At 39.2% G+C, this 14,960-nt stretch overlaps 1 long non-coding RNA gene across 1 annotated transcript; it reads left to right on the top strand.

Moving 5' to 3' along the window:
* The first annotated feature begins 3,796 nt into the window (after nt 1-3,796).
* LOC119699841 lies at nt 3,797-14,615 on the top strand. The gene is made up of 2 exons (XR_005256564.1): nt 3,797-4,194; nt 14,364-14,615. It is a non-coding gene; the product is annotated as an uncharacterized LOC119699841 (long non-coding RNA).
* Nucleotides 14,616-14,960: the final 345 nt, after the last annotated feature.

Genomic DNA, 14,960 nt, shown 5'->3' with positions numbered 1-14,960 from the left:
ACCTTGCTTAAAGTAGAAGTTTCAGCCAATAATTATTTATAATTATTTATTGTAATTCAACAAGATCATATCAGGGGAACCATCAGCTTGAAATGATTGGTATCTGAGGAAGAGTCATGTGCAGACTTCTGAATTTGCTATCATGAAGGTCTTCTGCCCCTCCCACAGCAGTCACTACATGGCATGCTTCCCCATCTTGTTTAATAGGCAGTGTGTTTCCTTTCTCCTCATCTAATATGAGTTCTTCTGGGCTGCAGGGCCCCTTTCTGGGCCACCAAGCAAAACCTGTGCTCCTCACCTAAGGTGGGGTTCAGTTACTTAAACACAGGTGTCAAGCACTGCTTGAGACACCCTGGGCTGGCCTGCCCAGCATTCAGCTGCTGGTTGAGAGAATGCAGGTGTTCTCTAAGGTCTCTCCCAGCAGCATGTCTTGCACATCTCAAGTGTTATTAAGATACTTGCTTCTGTCTCTGACAGTGTTTTACATGTGAGCTTGGTATCTGGGCTACCAGTGAAGTTCAAAGAGCTGCTCATCTTGTTCTAGTCACCTCCATGTGGTCTCTAACATGCCTCACAAACCCTGTTGACATCTTCAGCTTTACTTCTCAGCCGTTTATAGCCCCTCAGATCAGCCTCACAGCCATGCCCCCAGGTTACCTGCTCCTTAGCTCAGCAGCAAGTACCCACCCATCAGCCCCCCAGTACCCTGCAGGGTCTCTCTGTTCCAGCCCAGTGCAACTAGAGTGCTGGTGTTGACTAATAGCTTGGCAAGTGTCAGTGACAATCCTCTAGCTCTTTGGGGAAGGATGAGGATCTGCTGCTGAAAGGAAGCTGATTGTTCTTTCTGTTAGAGTCCACCAAAATCTGTAGAGGACACCACAGCAGATGGACAAGAAAATAACTCATGCAGGAATTCTGAAATGCGATGAGATTTCTTTCTCTTCTCTAATATCTGTTCAATAATTCTGCCTTTCTGTTGTAAGGTCGGAATTCCTCATCTGCAATTTGTGAGTCAATCATACTGGCGACAACATGAAGTGTCTGTGCAGTAACTGGAACTATGTGAACTTTGAACAGAGGATTTGTTTCCCAAAAGTTAATTTGACATTTCCTCTTCTTGTCTGGTTGTGTTTCTTTGGTGTCTTAAAAAATATATATTGCTTCTTTTTTCTTCTCCTTGCAGTCAGAGTTGGTAGTTGCTTCTCATAGATGGCATTCTTTTCTCCTTTACATCCTTTTTCAAGGTGAATTTTAATAATATCTCATGTGCTACAAACAATTTTAGTAATTTTAGTCTTTTGTAAAGTGTTAATTTTTTTAAAATTGAAAAACCTCCACAAGAGCCTATCAAGAAATCCGTATTCAGTTTTTTTTCCACAGTGGAAACTGTGAATTATTTATAACAGTAGTTTGATTATATTAAAAAGCACAATCCCAAGTCTGCAGTACATTACTGGCTCCATTCCTCGCCTAAAACAGGCGTGTTTATATTTTTCCTCAGTAAATATGTGATAATTAAATGCAAATAGACCATATTTTTCAAATGAATTCCCAACCCTGGAAACTTGGATGATGATAATCTTGCCTAATAAATGCACAACTGCAAGTGAAATCAAAGTTTACTCAAGCAGAACATTCTTAGCAGTCAGTAGCAGCCATCATTTGGTGAAAAAAATATACAGGATTAATATAGACACATCTTTGAAAAATGGATAGCCCAAAGGTATTTTATAATTACGGAATATACCTAAGTATTAATTGAAAACACTATGCACTCTTTATGGGATGTTCTCAGCTAATCCATTCCTTTAAATTATTAGGCTATATTGAAGTCATGCCTAAGGCTGTCATCAGCTCTCTTGCATGTTCCCCATTGTGTGTGTTATGCCCTGTTTCTAGGTCAGCTTTTCAACATTTTCCTTCCCCCTTGTGAAAGAAAGCAATTTCTCTCCCATACATCTCATTTATGAAGAGACATATGCATGTTTCCTGGCTGCCAACACCTGGTCTTCTCCCTCTCCCTTACAGCCTGAGGTCCTGGGTCTCCCTTGGAGCTAATGGAAGGACTTTTGTACTGCTCTGATAGTTCTCTCATCCCATGAGCAGCTCTGTTTCCCCCTCTTTTCGATGAACCGTGTCTCTCTGATATCTTTCCTCATCTGGGCTAAAGACAGAGGAATGTAGAATCTCAGAGAAGAGATCATCAAAGAAATGACTATTGCCTGTCCAGCCTGCAGTGAGAAACTGACACATCATCTGCAGCCATCCTTGTTACCTCCTCCTTTTCTCATTCTTCCCAGAATGCTCCACTTTTACGCAGCTGTTTTTTAACATCTGGAAATATATCATCGTATGCCCTTAAGAAGAGCCTCTAAGTGTGGGATTTTGTCTCAGTGGCAGGATGCTGGCAAGAAGCCAGTCATTGTCTTTGTACTACCTGCCTGGTTGTTCTAGTCCCAGATAATTCAGTTTTCCTTTCTGGGATTCCTGTAGCTGCAACCCCAAGACCATATTCATAGGGTATTTGGAGAGAGTCCTATGAATATATCCCCTTCTTTCCTTATGACTTCCTCACATTAAAACTACTTTCCACCTTTAAATAATTCCCTTTAACAGTTAAAGACAAAGGCTGCATTTTGTTCACTCTTTATGACCTTATGGATGGGGAAGAATATTATCCAGCCCATAGGAAGCATGAATTTAAAGTCTGATGGCTATTCCTTCTGTAGCTCTCACTTTCACGCAGTACTGTTTTCTTGCCTGAACCTGGAGCAAGAGAGCAGTGTCAGGAGAGGGAAAGGCAGGTTCCTGGAAGAAGGAGTAGCTAACAGGATGTTGCTTTTGTTGGAAAAGATCCGTCCTGTTGACAACAGGGAGGACCCAGTACGGCTGAGTGTTAGCTACCAATCAAGCAGCATGCTGCCAATCAGAGTGTGGAGGCCAAACTTTCCTTCTTCCTGCCAAGAAAAGGCATTTGAATAAGGACTGAAGTATGATTTCAATTTCACTCCAGTTTAATGCAGACAGCAGAAAAACACAGTGACTCACTCAATACGTTCTTGCCTGTTCAATAAATAAAATTTCTTCTCAGAAACCTGCAATTTTGCATCAGTAGGGAGGCATAGTGAACACTTGGTCCCAGGATGTACACAGCACAGCAGCTGAGATTTCATGCTCAGAAAGGCCAATAAATGAACATGTTGGAAAGTTCTCAAGAAAGACCACATCTTACATTAATTTTCTGTTTCCTTCACAGATATCGAAATAACTGCTTAAAAAATATGAAAGGATAATAGCTGATCCTGTACCCACAGCTTTAAACCTTAAAATAAACAACCTGCCTCAAAGCATCCACCTCTTTACCCTTATGTCCTGTAGCTCTCTCCATGATGTATGGTGAGGGGAGTGAGCCAAAGGGGAAGGCTGAAGGATGTATTGCCACAGACAAGGCTGTAAAGTTACTGTGTAAACTACAAATTTTCTCCATGGCATTGTTAAACAGTGACAGGTAGGGGAGACTTTTTTTCTAAGTCCTCCCTTGCTTGTGGTCCTAATGCCTGAGCAGTTTTTCAGTCACATAGTCAAGGCCAGATGACCTCCAAAAGTTGGCAAATGTATTGGCCAGTGGCATTGTTTGTTCTTTATCTGAAGGTGACCAGGAGATATGAATAACAGCTTAATTTTGGATTTTAGATGCAAGCCTGAGGTTTTCACTTTATGTAATGCTTTCTGAAATGTCCTGAAAAGAACTGAAGAGTTAGGCTGAAGTCCAGGAAAGGAAATGAATGGTAGAAATGATACATAATCTCCCCTGACATCCTGTTAACATAGCCTCGTGCTTAGCCCAAGAACTCTGCCTTGCAGAACTGGCAGGGTGAACAAGACCCTGCCTACAAACGTGTTTTTGCAGCCCTGTCGTGGTTTGCTGTGTACCACAGCCTTTAGTGCGTGCCAGGATCTCTGTGTTTGCTGCTGGAACACTGTGCTGAGAAAGCCACACTTCGTGTGCCACATCCCACCCTTCGATGCTCCCCCTGTACAGGTCATACAGGCTCATGTCTGTTCTCAGGCATACAGAGCCTGGCTCAAAGTCTGCTAAATGCAAAAGAAAGATTTTAACTGACTTCAGGAAGTTGTGTTCAAGTCCTTTGGGAAGAACTGGGATGAAGGACAAGAAGTACAATGTAATGTGAGGTGGGTTTTTTTCCCAAATAATTTTTTATTTATGAATGTATTTATTGACTTTGTTGATGTTTTAATCACTGTGGAAGCACAGCAACCTGATGGATTCTATTAGCATACATTTAAATACAAAAGGGGCAGTTTACTTTTCAGCAGTTTGAGCACCTGCAATTCACATAAGCTTCAGCTGGAATTCTGTGTGTTCAGCAAATTAAACATTCAGTAAACAATGTTATAACAGCGTTTACTTTAAGATGGAATCATAAAGGCATGAAAAGAGGACAAAGCCTATAGCTATTTGTAGCTATATTCAAGCTGTTATGCCTCTTGGTCCTGGAATAGAAGGCTGGAAAAGATCTCAGTGGCTGTGGATTAGCTCAGCTCCATAATTATAGCACCTGAGATGAGAGCTGTTACTTTGCTTATATTAGATAACCAACACATACCAATTGTCATATAAAAGGAGGATTAATTTTTTTTAACAATACTAAAACCAAATTCATCTTTGAGCTGCATTAGTCTGATTTGCTAAGTCCTGCAGGCCACCACCTTTCTTGTTTAGTATGCTGAGACTACTAATTCTCCATTTCCAGTGGGAAGAATTGACAGGGTGTAATTTTATGCAACCTTATTTTGCTTCTGCAATACACCCTTCCCCATAGAATGCCATTTGTGCTGTTTGCCATCTAATATCCATGCATTTCTGGCAAAATCATAGTGTAAAAAAGGAGTATCTTAATAAACAGACTAAATCCAAGTAGTTGTGCATAGTGAGTAACTTGACCTACTAAATTTGATCCATTAAGAGAGACTTAAAGGACCACTCAGGCCCTGCTTTCAGGTCAGTCCCAAAGTGTATTAACCTGTTTTGAAATGCCTGGAAGCTGTGGGAAGTGCCCACTGAATATGCTAACAAAGTGAAACTTGAGAGCTTAAATGCAGCCAGAAAAGAAACAAAACCAATTTTCTATCTGCTTTGGTAAGATATTACTGACTCAAGAGATTATACACACCAGAAATGAGATTTTGAGTCCTGCTGTTGGAAATTACCCCAACAGGAAAAGGCTACATCCTTCCTTGGATTTAAAAAATATTGTGAGAAAATCCCGTCATTGTGCTTGCCTTCCCCACCTCGTGCAGAGAGTACCAGGGAGTGATCAGAAATTCTTCAGTGTACTGACACAGTCTCTGACCTTTTGGAGGATTATGAAAGTGTATAATAAGAGAAGTGAGCAGTCTGGAGCACTCTTTCTTGGTTTCCTACACAGATACACCAGCATTTTTCTCTATTTTTGATGTCACTTCACACAGCAGTGGACTTTGAGAAAAAGAGGAGCTGAAGATGTTAAAAAATGACCCATTATCTACTTCAGAGGAGTAAGAAAGCTAGAGGCTGGAAAGCATATGAAGCCCCTGTGTGGAAAACAAATGCACACAGTGAAGAGGAATAAGGTCCCAAACTGAAACGTTGTAAGTGTGCAGAAAATAAGAATATACATATTACTTAGAAATGGGGACCAGAGCAAATAAAACATTGACTATGTTGTCACAGAATGTCCTGTCTAAAGTGGTCAGATCCAGATCAATCCCTTCCCTTTCAGCTGGGACGGAGGATTCATCATGTCTCTCACTGAACAAAGGGCAGCCCCTTCTACCTTTGGAGCAATCAAATTATTTATCCAGCACCAGGAGCACCTGTTATCCCATCTCTTTCAAAGGGATATTTTTTCTGATCCATGAAAATAAAGGAAGTGCCCTGATGAAATGCTACTATTTATTATGAAAGCCTCCCTCAGATCCCTGCACTTCAGGGCCTGTGTTATGAGCTTGTTTCTCTTTTGCAATCCCATTTCTAATACTTCTTTCAGTAAACAACAGCTGACCCTTATAAGTATGTGGAACTGACTGGCCCCAGGCTCTCTCATCTCTAAAAGAGTGAGCTGTGAACTGTTGCATATTCTTTAGCATGGGTGGAGGGTGGGAGGGGAAGATTGGGGTTTTTTTGGTAGGCTGAGGGGTGTGGATATACAGTTAGTTTGGGATGGAGGGGACCATCATAAAACCCAGGCAGGTCTTGGGCTTCTGCAGCTGGCAGTTCTGCTGTTGTTTCCCACAAATGAAGCAGTCTTGATGGGATTATGGAGGAACTAGGAGAGACAGGGAGGTTGTAGTTTTATGACAGAAAAAAGGAGAGAGGAACTCTCTAAAGTGATATCTGCTTGTGGTTTCACCTTTACTGTACGAGAGTTAGTATTCCTGAGACCTGAGGCTCTTTAGCGTGATTTTCTGCTCTAGACAGCTTGGTGTGATTGTTTACTTGGGACAAGGAAAAAGAAATGTGGCAGAGTCTGATTGATCTTCCTCCAAAAAGAGGAAGATTATGTCCACACATGCTACTGGACAAATAAGGTCTCAACATTCCATTAGATATCTGACTGGCTCTGGGACCATAAAGATGTGTTTATTGTTTGCAAATTTTGCTATTTGCACAGTGCTTGCCCAAGGCCTTTGTGGCCAGGTTCAAATCCTTTTTTATTCCTCCCACTGAGTAGTGGTTTATTTTGTTATAAATAATTTCCACACCTCATGTGAGACAGATGCCATTATTTGCTTCTTTTCCATTTGAGTTTTGGATGGTAATCATAAGGGATTCTTGTAAAAATCCTACAGAACAGATCCAACACAAATTGGGGACATTCTGTCAGCACCTTGGCAGCTCCTTACTGACTTCCATGTGCTTTCAAGGAAATTTCCTGGTGTGTTGGTCAGCACTGGTGGGCTGATGGAGGTCTCAGCCAAAAGTAAAATTTTCTTCAGTATGGTGATTAAATCTGTAGCAATTCTACCTTAGATGTTAAAAATCCGAATGTCATCAGTTTCATGCATGGTAAATGAGAAGATATAAATAAAGTACAAGATAAACATAGGTTATATACATATATGTTTCTAATATATAGCTCTAAAATTATAAATGCATTTTAAATACACTCCTAATTGAACCTTTTTCTTTATTTTGTAAGCAAGAAATAAGCCCCTCTTTCCCTGCTTTTAGTTTCTGATTGTTTTCTATTAACTGAACTCTCCTATATTATTTGGTGATGAGGAACTAGGGAGAAATGAATAAGTTATCAAAATAAATCAAATATGTAAAGATGTGGGTGATGCCAAGTCTTCTAAGTCTGTATGGAAAAAGCATGTGTGGGTATGGAGAGCAATTGTATCTTTAATGTGCCTGGATATGGGAATACATTTTTAAAAAAATGTTTTATCTCTCAGCTGCAGTAATAAAGGAATTTACACCAGAGTGGAGAGAGTTTGCTCTTGGAGGGGTAGAGCTTTAGCTACAGAAACATGCACATGACAGAGGTTAGGTATTTTGGCCTTGACTTTTAGTAGCTACTAAATCAGTCTGAGAAGCTTCCTTCATTCTAGAGGCCAGCAAGTGTCCTACCTGTGGCCAAGGACTGCCTCTGTCTGAATTAAAATGTGGATCTCTAACACTTATGCAGAACTTTGTTCTGATTACTGACAACTGAAATTGCTGTAACACAAAAACAGGTCATCTAGGAGTGATGCTGGATCAATATGACTCAAGAGAATAAACTGGACCACTTCACAGATAGTTCAGCCTCGACATTTTATCTGAAATTGAAATCAAGATCAGAAACATAGTTAGCTAATTTTTTTGTACAATCCAAATGAAGATCACTAATGTACTCTTCTATAAATCAGAAATGTCTTCATCTGTAATTTATGTGAAGTAAAATTATTGTCTTCTGAAAAAAGTATTCTGAGTAGCTATTCAAAACAAATTGAAAGTGCTCAAGAGACTTGGAAACAGATCACTCATAGCAGGAGATTGATGTGAAAAAAATGTGCAAAGCAACAACTGAGATAGAGATAGGAGGAAATGCTTTTTCAGCCAACCTGTAATTAGCTTGTGGAAGTCACAGCTACAGAGAGTCAAGGGTAAGAATATAATTAGATTCCAAAAGGGACTGGAAATATATATTGATGTAATTAATTATAGCTCTGAATATATTTCCTAAAGTAGTATTTTTTTTTTCAGCAATATTAAACCTCACTCTTCTCCCTGAAGGGATTATGTTTTTGCAGAAGGCCAAAGAACACATGGGCAGGAAACAGCTCTTAGGTAGTCTGCAGTGCACAAATGACACTCCTGAGGGAGAAACAAAGGTGCTGTTATGGCATGAGCAGAAGGGCTAGCAAGGTGCTGGGTGGTCTGTGTGTGTGAGACTGACACAATAATGACTTAGACTAATACTCAAACATACAGTCATGGATGCCAGACGGTCACCAGCTGGGAGACAAGTCTCATTTTCGAAATTGTACATCCCTTGTAAAATATCTCTGTCGCTATCAGCCTCTGTAAACTTTAACAGTCTGCTCACTTGGCTGAATTTAACAGTACACTAAGCATGGTAATTATAGATACTGAGGTAAATAAAAAAAGTTACAACTGGAAAGTTTTTCAAAGGCAACTATTATCATTAGTTTACATAAATTAAGAGGCTACTGTCACGTGCAAAGACCACATGGAGCTTTCCAATATTGCACATTCATATTTCAGTGATATGATGCAATGCTAGGCAGTGCCCTGGAGATGACAATGTTTTTACTGGGGGCTTATTTTGCTCTTATCACAGAGGATAGGAGCTAATATTTTCCTCAGGACTTAAACACATAACTTAGCAGCTAACACGTTAGGAAAAACAAAGTAATCAGAAATGGGGTGGTGCAATCCCAAAAGTAAAATAAAACCTACACTGGAATACTAATAAACCATGTGATAAAAATACTGAAGGTTAGAAGTTCTTTTGCAAACGAGGAATAACAACTTTCTGCAACTTCTGTTCTTGGCAGAAGAGACTTGTGATTGCATTTGCCATGGGAGGTCAGGAACAGGCAGGTGATACAATCTGACCAGGTTACTTGATGCTCATGACCAAACAGGCTCAGCTCCCTTGGGATCTGCTCTGCTTGATTCCAAGGGTAGTTTTGACCCAGAGGACTGTGTGCAGAGTTATAAAAAGTATTTATGAAAAGAAGGAGATTGTGTAACTGAGGTGATAGACATGGGTACATGATCCCTTGACATGATGCTCGCTGAAATTTAGGGGTGCTTCAGGGCATTTGCATAGTAATATTTGCATAGTAATTTTCTTCTTGGCCAAGGTAACAATTTCTTTTTTTTTTTTTTTTTTTTTTTTTTTTTTTTTTTTTTTTTTTGTGGTTGGAATACATTGGAAAGATATTTATAGGTGATCTCTGACTATTTCTGTTTCTTTCTTTGGATTTTCCATGTATGACAAAGCAATTCAAACTAAAAGAAAAAAAGAATCAAAATAGAAATCAAAATGCACTGGCTTGATATGGTCATGTCTAGATTAAATTGTGAATGAAACCAATCTGGCTGTAGTTGTTTGTCCAAGTTGCAGAACAGTCCCATTTCATAAAAAGACTGCTAGAAGCACAGAAAGGGTATTGTAATGCACTGCAGAACTACACTGATAAAACTGTGTGAGTAACCTAGTGTCTGCTTTCAGTAGCAATATAACCTTGAACCTTAATAGGTAACAGAAAGCTGGAAAGCTTTGTCTGTGTCTCAAAAGTAAACTGTTCCTCCTAACAAAGCACAGACAGATAACTGTTTCTGTCACATATCTCTTTGGAATAACTGCATTCCATCCATGACCAATCAGTGAATGCTAGATCTAGACTACAGCCTCCTCCTTCCTTTGAGGAACAACTGAAGCCAGACCTTAACATGGACTTTCACAGATGTGATTCTAAGTGTGGAAAAGTGCAGTATTCTTCTAGAAAAGAAACTGGAAAAAAAAAAATTGTGCACATTTTCAAAGGGGCTGTTTCCTGAACATCCTTTTCCAGGTCCTTCCTGTACCCAAAGAGAATTTAATATGTATTTGCATACAACTTGTATTTGCATATGCATTTGCATATGCAACTTGCCTGTTTTATGGAAACCAAGCTGGTATGTTTCCTTCAGGAATTATCTGAGCCTTTGTGGTACTAACACCTGATTAATGCCAGTTTAAGTTGCTGGTGACGAGTGACCCACTGGCTTGAACCATTTATTCTAAACTCAGCTGGAGAGGGATCTCCTTCTTCCTCTCATTTTTTCAGGCTCCAATTGGAAATTTAGTCCATTTGACCTAAGAGAAAACAAATTTTAAAATGCTGAATCTACCTTTTGTCCACTTCCTTTCCCCCTTCTTAGTCTTGTACCCCTTTAGGGACATGTGGACTTGAAGGAAATAGAAAATGTTGGAGCTGACAGTCACTGACAAAATTATGAAATTCCATTCGCAGGACAAGCATAATTTTGGGCAAATGCAGTTCTAGCAAAGTACAGCAAGTGCTTAAATACACACTGAGCAATCAGGTGCCTTCCTCTGTGCTTTCAGAGGAAGTATGCTGCTTTCAGAGACATATTCATATTTTATGTATTTTACCTCATGCTTACGCAAGGGATGACAGTGAAGTTCATTGCTTCTCTGGCTGCCCACTCTCAAGAATACTGTGCATTAAACGAAATCTGTTAATTCTGTTGTAAAGTTGTAGGCCAGAGCACCTGAGATACAGGAATTATCTCTGAGAATAGCAACTCAGTAAAATGACATCAAGGTAAGAACATCACACCCTCAGAGAGCCACGAGCTGCTCACAAAACCAGTAAAACCAGACAGCATTTCTTAAACTTTCTGTCACAGCCTTGACTCAGAATGCAAAAGCATAGCTAGAATAGTTTTGCAGCTTGTGATTGCAAGTTGATTCTTTACAGACCCAAAAGCATGTGCTAGACAGATGTTGTCCTCAGTCTGGTAAGTTTGCATATGGCACTGATGAGCTGTAGATATAAAAGAAATTCTTGGATTTATATAAGTAGATATGTCCAAGTAAAATCTGTGAATATTTAGGGGTTGTTATTCAGAACTGATGTAGCTTGTGACTAGAATATTATTATTCTGCTTTGGGCTTCAAATATGTAGGATGTCAACATGAAATAATGATTTTATCTTCATTTTCTTTTAGATGTCTGATTAAAATGCAGCATTTAAGACCTAATTTCAGCAATATTTTTTACAACAAAGTCAGTAGCTTTAAGAATCTATAATTTATTCAGGTTTTTTTTTATTAATTACAGTGCTGTAGACATTTTCATTACTTTGGATTGTATTTTTTGGGATTTTGGGCAGGATGGATGCAATCTTCAATGGAAAACAAGTATATGAGCTCTAGTGCTAAAAAGGCACCTATTATAAATATTCTTATGATCTTCCAGAGGAAAATAACATTTCCGTTTGTAAATATAATGAAGAAGAAATCTGTGGGAAGTATTTTTCATCCTTATCAGAAACTTCTCACGTCATACTGTCTTGCAGCCTGAACAACATGTGAAAACCCAAGGTGAGAGTATAGGAATTAGTTCATGTAAGGATTTGATTAATGTCTAGCACTCCAATGCTTCCTCAATTTTTATCTATCACAAAAAATATACTATAATTAACAAATTTTGGTTTTTTCAAAAAGTGCCTTTTGGTTACTCTAAAGCTGTCTGTCCTGCTCTTTCCAAATATGATGTGTTTCCTTCCAAGAGATCATAGCAGTGATGAGCAAAACCTGAAGACAGGCTGTGTGTGGAGCATTCTCTTTTAAACAGGACTTGCCATTTCAATGAGTTGCTTCTGAGACAGGGAATTTCAGCCCTTGTCAAACAAATTCTTGTGGGCACAGGAGTGTTACAGAGCTTTAAGGGAGCAGCATTGTTCTGATTCTCATGGTCTGCTTTGGGGGGCAATACCTACTTGGATTGTGACCCTCATTTTACTAATGGGTACTGGATGCCTTTCAAGCACTTCCAGCCCATGTGCTTTTGAGGAGCTTGACTCAAACAATTCAGTCAGGGTCTGCCAGTTTGTTTGCAGCAGAATATATTTAACCTGCAAATTAGCCAGTTAGTCCTCAGAAGAAGTCTTGAAGTTAACACACGGTGCTTGAAGTTAATCCCAGCTGCTTCCAGAGAGTGAGGTGCTGTAGCTACAGATCTCCTCTGGAGTTCATCACTCCTTAAGGATATGAAGCAGCTCTGTAGTGTACATCAGCCATTCATGGTTAATGGAGGACTGCCCAGCGAGGACTGCCCAGCAAGGACTGCAGGAATGTGCTGTGTTCTAGCAGTGGCTGGAGCCCTGATATCTTTCCTAGTTCCTGTCTTGCCTGTCCAGGCTTTTTGCAGTGTAATTGCTGCCAGCGCACATAGACCAGTCATGTGTGTGTGGGTGAAGCACCCTTCTTCAGTTTAGCAAAGACAAAATACTGAAAACATCCAGGTCAGTACTTCTTAAGGCATTTTCCTTCAGTTTGACTCATATAGAGAAATTCCTCAGGCGACTTTGATTTTACTATTGTGGTTTCACACCTCTGCCCAACAATGAAATCAAAAATAATTAAAGTAGAGAGGCTAAGAGGACGGTGAATAATTCAATATGAAAGATGGATCTGTCAAAACTAGTCTGTTTCTCTGTTCATGGAAAGTCTGCAGGTTGGTTGTAATTTCCAGACATTTAGTTTGCCTGGTGTTCTCCTGAAAATTTATTTTTATGCTTAGGAGGTATCCCACAGAATTTTCTTCAAGTACTTGAGCTGAAAATCTGAGCTGTGTTAATTGTGGTTGCTCATAGGTAGTTAGATGAGATGGCAGGAGTACAACAGAAGTGAAAGTAGTTGAAAACAGGAAATATTGCCTTGGGAAGAACTCTGTCTGGGATGGGCTGGTGATCTGTATATGTGGAATTATTTTAGTTTCTAAAAAATCGTTGGTTTGTAGGAATAATAAAACCAGAGAATGGTTTAGGGTAGAAGGGTCTTTACGGTTCCTCTGAAAGACGTGGGCTTTAACTAGTGTCAAAGGAAGACAGGACCAGACTGAGGGTAAATGTATTTTTTCTGTAGCTCTGTTTCTATAAAATAATTATCTTTGTGTGGGAGGTGTAATTCTCCCTAACGAATACATTTGTAGGACACGATCTTATTATCTGAATGTACCTGCCCTTAAGGGAGGGTCTTAGGATTTTAAGGACTCTTCCCTGTTGTCCAAGGTGTTGGTGCATCTAACACAAACTCCTTTTCACATTTTTGCAAATCCCTGCAAAACATGTTTGGGAGTATTTGCTTAGCTTCCCTGTTTTTCTTACAGAAGGAACATTTGCCTCATATGTTACTGCCACTGATTCCTATTTGAGGCAAAATTATTTTTAGTGGGGATAAATCTTTTATAGAACTAAATTTTTTATTACTCTAAATACAAAATATTTATGTTCCATTACATATTTACAATCCTATTCATGGAAAAATAACAGCCATCCTAAAGAAATATTTCCCTGGGAATTATTAAAAAGAAGAGGGAAAATGGAAGGAAAAGACAATTCCACTGCAAATTTTCCCCTACATTAAATGAAACACTTGCAGGTAAGATTCACAGGAGGGAGTTGGCAAGCACTAGATCTGTGTTTGCCACTTTTAAGTCCTGCTTTGAAATTCCCATTATGTCAGACAAGATTACAGTGATGGACTCTAATGCTTAGGGTAGAGACCTTCTCCTAGCCTTCTTCAACAAAAAAATTTAAAAGACATAATTACTGCTTGCTATTCTATGTCTACTGTTGCAGTGAAACTGGTGCTAAATTTTGTTCAAACATCTTCAAATATCTGCAGAATTTCATTAAAAATTGAGCCAAATTAATGTTTGGGGCAATACTATTGAAATTCTGGTCAATGACCAAAGCAACGGACATGAGCAAATGTGTAAGCAGAGGGGTGATCCTGGGTGTTCAATGGAACTATTATTGTGGAGAAGGTTAAATATGTGCTTACTTAGCTGCATAGTGCATCTCAATGCACAGCATCTGTGGGCCTGAAAGCCAGCTGAAGTTAATAGGAGGGCAGTCTCTGAGAGATTCTGGGTCAGCCCATGAATGATCTAGTGTTCATTCATGGTTTATAGTAGATCAATTGACTTAATTGGATGATGGATGACGGATCAAATGTTTCTCCACATCTGCAGACTGCTTACTCTTCTCTAATTATTTTTTTTCTTCTCTCTCTCTTCCTTTTTTTTTTTTTTTTTTTTTTTAATCAAAGGATGTTTCTCATTGGCTGTGACTACTCCAAGATGACACCATTCAGCCTGAAGAATTGAGCTGGCTCAGAATATGAGATTAGAAAACTCAGTTTTGCTCTTCTATGCAGTACATAACATGATTTTCTTCCTGGACTGCAGGAAGTTTCTAGACATGACACTACTTTTCACTTCTGGGTAAGAGGCAAGAATGTGTGGGTTAAATATTTTCTTTCCCATTGCCCAATTTTCAATAAGACAGTTACTGAAAAGAGCATTTTCTTGACTAGAATTTGTAAAAGTATTCTTCATAATGCACCAAGAAATCCTTTGTCAAGCAATTGTTTCCTATTTTAAATTACAAATATAAAGCAAACTAAAAAAGGGGGGGCAAAAGAAAAGAGACATTTGCTTAGAGGGTTGGAGGGGAGAGTAAAGAGAGGTTGGGCTGAATATGTTCTGTGGCAAATTTCCCAAATAAGTTTTGCATCAGATTTGCTAAACATTTCTTTTAATGTGAAGGCAGGTCAAAAATTCTCCTTTTTCTTTGTGTGCCATTAAGACATGCTATTCAAGCAGAGTGGCTTTGTATTGTAAGAGGACAAAGTAAGTGCACACAT

The sequence above is a fragment of the Motacilla alba genome, chromosome 3 (genome assembly GCF_015832195.1).
Source record: "Motacilla alba alba isolate MOTALB_02 chromosome 3, Motacilla_alba_V1.0_pri, whole genome shotgun sequence".
Classification (NCBI taxonomy): domain Eukaryota; kingdom Metazoa; phylum Chordata; class Aves; order Passeriformes; family Motacillidae; genus Motacilla; species Motacilla alba.
The sequence above is the reverse complement of the archived record's forward strand: the minus strand, read 5'-3'. Positions and strand labels throughout refer to the sequence as shown.